The 6,773-nt window shown below is 39.2% G+C and overlaps 1 long non-coding RNA gene across 1 annotated transcript in view; it reads right to left on the reverse strand.

The window, feature by feature from the left end:
• Positions 1–4,239: 4,239 nt before the first annotated feature.
• Positions 4,240–6,773, reverse strand: part of LOC109305763 — a 16,756-nt gene continuing 14,222 nt past the window's right edge. Inside the window, exons 2-4 of the long non-coding RNA XR_002099705.1 lie at positions 4,998–5,085; positions 4,729–4,807; positions 4,240–4,337 (exon numbers count right to left, since the gene is read on the reverse strand). This is a non-coding gene — a long non-coding RNA (uncharacterized LOC109305763). The remainder of the gene's footprint in view (positions 4,338–4,728; positions 4,808–4,997; positions 5,086–6,773) is intronic.

The raw sequence follows: 6,773 nt of genomic DNA on the forward strand, positions 1-6,773 counted from the left end.
TATTCACCTTAAAATATTCCCTATACAGAACCTAAATTGGACTATACAAACCAAAATAGTCTATAGGCATGAAATCCTAACAATCTCTTTGATCAACTTAAAGGTACAGTATAGCACATAGTGAGATTGATTAATATTTGGGGAAGCAATTATTTCCTATTCTCTAATAAACCAATGATGTGCCAGATACTGTAAGTAAAACTAGGCAACTTCAGATCAATGTAAATTTACTGTCAGGTAGTCTGAAGTGCTACCTTCGAGGATTTAGTTGCATCCCAACAATCAGTCTTGCTGTAATGTAATGAGTATGAAGTTAAAAATTCGTATAGTTAAAAAGAACAATTAATATACAAAATTTACCACTTAATTTATGAGCAATTGGGAGCATTTTATTTAAGAAATATTCCTATATGGATACAAAAGTATGAGAGAGAACAATTTTATTTCAATATTGGGACAGATTTTAATTATATCACAAGAAACCTGCTAATTGTCAATTTATACAGATATCCAAATCTCTACATCTATTGATTCTGAAGTACCTTCTGAGAAGACACAAACAGAAAATAAAAAGTACTAGAAGCATACAATATCCTTTACAGATCCAGGTAAATCACAGTTTGCAAAATCTTTTTTTTTTGTTAGAGTAGAAAATGGTTAGAGAAAGTATTACAATATAATAATTTATTCTTCTGTTCTCTAACTATTCATCAGACTAACTTGGCACAGTTTATAAGTTGCATAAGTTGCATCCATTTCCCACAAGATAGAAATTTTCCGATTTCCATAACAAAACAATAACTCTTTTTGCTACTGTGATACTACTGCAATGGTATTTCTGTTTTTGAGAAGTAAACCAAAATTTTATCTGTTCTACTCTAGTTCTACTCTAGTTCGGTAAACTACGTCTGAAACTTCGGTCAAACAAAATTTTACATATCAATGATACCATATCCATGTGATAAATAAATGCTTATACCCTCCTTACCATGCTAGAAGACTGGTATGATAATTCATCTTGTAAAATATGAATAGGTTCAAACAAATGAAGAGATTAATAAGATTATTTAATGAGAACATCAGCACCCCTTAGTCAATACTTCTATGGAGAAGAATGGGAATTGTGATTGTTGTAGGTGTTGTACTGAAGTCAATGTTGTGGTTGTGGGGTTATGATCACTCTAATATGGCCATACTAGTCTCACCAGTAAACATTTCAGCTCTTCCTTTTGTTTTCTTGTGCCATCTTCCAGTAATCAAGCTTTCTTCCCTCACTCTATCCCTTTCCTTCCAGTTAGTTTCCTTTCACTAAGGTTTCCAACCTCCTGGCCTCCAATATCTCCCTAAGCATCTCACCTTGGACTTTAGTTGCCTGTCTGCTAGAAGAAGCAATGTAATGAGTGTACTATTTGTCTATAATAATTAGAGAATTAATGCTGAACAGAATAGTCATGGCAACAAACCTCAGCACAAGACAAAATTCTCTGCTAGCATAACAGGTCAAGACTCCCCTTGAGATCAATGATTCTTGTGTGCATTCTTATCACAGAAAGTAGACTCAGTACGCTACAGGTACATGGTTTAGGAAGACACATTTGTCTTGCTTCCTCCAAGTTAATGCTGAGATTTGCCACATGAGAAGTTGCAATCTCTGAACTAATGTTCAAAAATTTAATTTTCAAATAGTCCTCTCCCTCTCCATTTTTCACATTTTATTTTCCAAATATATAAGAACCCTACTTAAAAAATGCCCTGGGTGGGGAAGACCTGGAACAAGTGAAGGAAGAGGCTTCTTCCTTACATAAAGGACATACTGTTTTTCCTAAAGGGCATACTATTTATACAGTTCATATTTGCTCCCAGCTAATTTAGTGGAACTTTTTACTTATAGTCTATTGCATGGGTGTCAAAGACATGGCCTGGGCTACAGGGAGTTACATCACCTGGCTACTGGTGCTGGCCTTGAGTCTGAGCTGACCCTCATGCCACACATGGTGCATGGCGGACCAGCCCCACACACAGGGCCTGGGACAACTGCTGCATGTGGCACCAACTCCAGGGTTTCTGTTGTACACAGCACCTGCATGGGGCCACTCTATGATCCCCCTTCCACCTGCCAGATATAGCACCTGCAAAATCCACTCTGGCCATTTCAGGATGCATGTATGCAGCACTCGCTCCACCTGGTCCCAGGTGGGTGCTACACACATCATGGGTTCTAGAGTGGGTGCTACATGCAATGCAGCCCCAGACCAGCCAGACCAGGGTCTGCATATGGCCTTGTGGTGGGGAGGGGTCCATGTGTCCCCCACATGCCAGATCGAGCACCTGCTCTGGTCAGACCAGGATTGTGCCACAGTGCAGCATCTCAACTAGATGGTCCAGTATCTATGCTGTGTGGTGCCCACCCTGGACTGACCAGAACAGGTAGCACATGTAGCTTGCATCTTGGGCTGGCCAGAGCAGGTGCTGGAACTAGCATGGGGGAGGAGAGGTTGGTTTGACACCCCTGGTCTATTAGAATGAAGTATTGTTCATTGTACCCTCTAGTCTCTTTATCCATATACTCAACCAAAGTGAAATTTCCTTGAAATATCCTCATCAAATATAAAAAGGCATATGATGTACCTACCAGGTTGCTTAGATTACTCCCCTTGACTATCTATACCAGCCCATAATTAGTACCAGTAAAAGTCACTGCTACTGTACATTGTGTGAATAGTTCTGTCACAGAAGGAAGCTCAGAAATGTCAAAACCTATTAGACTGGGGTGTGCCTAGGAGTCATGGACATATATAGAATCATCAAAAAGACTTTATTTCAAGACTGTAAGTGTCACATAAGTTCTTGGAATGAATGTAAATTGTCTTGCAGGAAAAAAAAATACCTGAAAGCCTTCACCCTGGAGGAAAATGCATATACCAGCTTGTCCGGGATCAGGATAATCATAGGATCATAGGGTTGGAGGGAGCTCAAGGATCATCCCTGTGGGAAGGCTAAATGCAGAAAGCTGAAGGTGTTTAAATAGTCAGTACAAAGTTAGGCTCAGGGAGACATGCTTGAAAATACAAGAACCAGTGAACTTTGTGTCTGCACCTACCCACTTCCCATACAATTGATCAGTAATGGTTTTTCCACAAAATAAATAATTTTGTGCTCTGTGAAAGTTCATTGATTAAGTCTAAGACTGCACCAGAAAAGGAAAAAGAATTGCAGCTGCTAAACAAAAAGTTTAAGGTGATTACACCTATTTACATTTTCACTGACATCTTGTCACACTTTTAGCTTCTTTCATTCCTTGGAGTCTCAGAACAGCAAAGACTCCCTATGCTTGAAGAAGGTTATTGTTCCCAAAAGCTTGCAAAGAACTTTTTCCCAACTACTCAGTTGGTCTAATAAAAGATATCACATCTACACAAAAAACCTTGCCAGCAAGGTGATTACACAGAATGCCAGGGGAACGATGCCATAGACCCTGGTCTTTAGGGAGAGGGAAGTAAGTTCCTAACAGATACAGGTGACTGCATGTGGCCTGAGACCTGAGCCAAATGCCCTGGGGCAGGCCATAGGAAGTGTCAAAAGTACAGTTAACACTGAAACGGTGACAAGTTCCTTTTCTTCCATCTCATAAATACCAGAGTAATTATCTCCCGTCAGGATAATACCAGGACATCTTGATCTCTGAGTCAATGCCAGAGTGATGGGCATGTTAAATACTCTGTCTGTCTAGGCTACAGCTGGGAAAGTGGAGAGATACAGCTTACTAACTTGCTCTAATAGGCAGAAAAAATAGCTGAAGACATTGAGACATATCTTGGGGGTCCCAAAATTAAAAATTACTTTAGCAGAGGAAGAGTTACCTAGCAAGTTAAAAGCTGATTCTGTGATGACTGGAACATATGAACTGGCTTCTCCAGTCTATTTGTAAAGATTTTTACAAAAAAAAGTAGCAACTCTGACTTTGACACTGATAAGTCTCATCAAGTTCCCAAGGAATCTTTGATTTTAAAGGTAATTAAAGTCCCTAAGTAATTCTTGATGCAAACTTGGGGATAATTACGAAGTTTAGATCTTTTATTTCAAATAATTCATCTACTAAGTGTCACCAAATTATATAATTAATTACTATAACCTCTACCGTTTAAATTAGCATTCAGGATTTCCCCATCTCAAGCATGTAAGGTTTGCATTATGGTGCCGGCTACTATCCAAATCTTAAGTAAAATCTTGTACCTGATTCTTATATTCCTGGAACTCACAGTTAACAAGATTAGTGTTGGTCAGTAATATTTTCAAATTACAACAGACACAGTCAATTGCTTGGGTCAATTGCTTCCCTAAGAGCCCCAAAAGAAGCTTGTTAGACTTGTTCCTGTACATTCCAACTCATGTTTTTCTATTTATCACTCCAGATTATACTAGATTGGTTTTAACTGGATCATGTGTGCCCTTTGAGCAATGACACTGAATATACTCAGTCTTTGGCTTTATTTTTGAAATGACAGTTTGGAATCTATACTTTGTATCTAAGTGACAAAATAAGCCAGTATGTACTTTGCTGTGTGGTATCTTTGTCACTTAAAAGGTTTCCTAGGTCATTTTAGACATTCTAATGGTTATTTGCCTCAAAGAAAAATGGTATTTGCTTAGAAACAATTAACACACTGTCATTTATCCTGAAGACAAGTGCAAAGTTGTCTGTGAGTCAGGCCAGGACCTTTTCTTTACTTACTTTTTTTTAAAAGCATGTTCTTTCCAGTAGTCCTAGGCAGATTCCATAGTTACATTCAAACCAACAAACTTGCACCTACCACAAAAAGGAGTTACCAAGTAACATTAGCAGAAGTCAAAAATGCTCAGATGTCAGATAACCATACCCCTTTGCTCCCTTGGACACAAAGCCTAGGTAAGAAAAGAAGCTTTGCAAGGTGTCCTCAAAGGCAGCAAAGATCAGACTCAGATGGAGAAAAGGAAAAGCAGATTCAAGAATTGAAGACCATGTACCTGAAAATGGAAGTCTCCACATATATACATGTAAGAAATGTTGGTTCAAGTGTCCCACTTTCTTCAATTTTCAGTGTAAAGCTTGGGGGAATAAAAGATGATCATTAAGATCAGAATCTACTGCAGAACCAAAAGCATGCAAAATGCATTGGATTCAAATCACCATATGACATAAAACATTCCCAGAACTTTCAGGCAGCTATAGTGTCAGTACATACTGCATCTCCATCATGTACATTCCCTATAGATATGCAAACTCAGTTGTTCATTACCTCTAGTTCTAGCTGAAATCTTCAGACCCTCTGTTTGCATCTTGAATATTATAACGTGATTGCTTTTGAAGGATAGATGGCAAAGAACTTGTTGCTTTCAGTTTGGTTTGTCAGTGATTCAGTTGAAAATTATAATTTTTTTTCTTTGTGTTTACTGAATGACTATTAAAGATGTAGTTTATTTGGAAGGAAAGGAGAGTCAAATCTTTCTTAAATTCTGCTGGGCTTTAAGGTTTGCTAGGTAGTTGAGCTATTTTTAGATATTTCACTCTACAGAGTACACCCATAAGCAGGTATATGAATTTATAAACAGATTTTTTTTCCAGGGCAATGCAGCTCCACTTCATAGAGGCAATAAATCCTTTAATCTTTATAAACAAAATAAAAATACTAAATGGTTGCCTGCCATTTACATTAACCTTTTTAAAGGTCTTCTGCACTCTGATTTATTCAAGCAGATTTTTACTGTTATCCTTTATCTGACAAATTCTCATAGATACTAAAAGCTGTCTAATAATATCACCTCCCGTAAATTATTTTTCTCAGCAAAACTCGGCAAGCACTTAGATCCAGGAGCTTCACCATATACTGAAACACCATAGAAAGGAAAATGATAGAGGATCCTTTGTTTAGAATGGGATTGTTATAACCCCTATCATAAGTGTCCCTTGCTTAAGAGAATTTTATCTTTTTCATTTTTAAATACAACAGCCCATTAAATCTCTAGATTTTCCTGGAAACCTGGATAACAGAAGTGGCAAAGAGCATATTTTCTGTTTGTGCTAGAATTGTGGACAATTTTCATTTTGGATGCAAATTATTTCAGTGATGCAGCCTCTTACAGGTTTGTTACCCATTAATTTTAAGCAGCTCCTGGAGCTCTTAAGACCTGGATTTCCTACACATTAACACCTGAAACTAGTTTTAAGCAGTTTAGGTGACTTAAAGTTATACCACTCCAGCCTAAGTTTATCTCTGATCCATGTTAGTCAGTTTGTGTTACAGTAAGGTCTAGCCACTCTAAACTACACCTTAGTGTAAACACCCCACCCAAACTTGCAGGCCTGGATCAGACCTACTGCACACCCCCACTGCCAATCTTCCCCAGAACCCCAGACCCCTGGTCCCCACATTTACTTGTGGCTGATTGTGCTGTATATCCAGGGAAGCAAGCAAAGAAGGGTTAACCTTCCTGCCTGACCACTGAATTCAGCCCAGAGAAGAACAGCAGCCTAGAAGTGGCAGGGATTGGGCTCCGTCTGGTTCCCTGCAACAAACACCACAGAAAGTAAAAAGTAAGCTGGGGGGGAGGGGCAGGCAGGAATCCAAAAGGGGCAGGAGGGAAGCCCTGAGGGTGGGAGGGAACTGAGGAAGCTCCAGGGCAAGGGGTAATTTCAGGGAGCCACAAGTAATTGCAGGCAGCAGGCAGGAACCCTGAGGGGCAGGAGAGGAGCCCTGGGAGCAGGGAGAAACTGGGGGACCCCTGGGGATCAGGGG

Source organism: Crocodylus porosus, unplaced genomic scaffold (genome assembly GCF_001723895.1).
Source record: "Crocodylus porosus isolate Cpor-Errol unplaced genomic scaffold, CroPor_comp1, whole genome shotgun sequence".
NCBI lineage: Eukaryota > Metazoa > Chordata > Crocodylia > Crocodylidae > Crocodylus > Crocodylus porosus.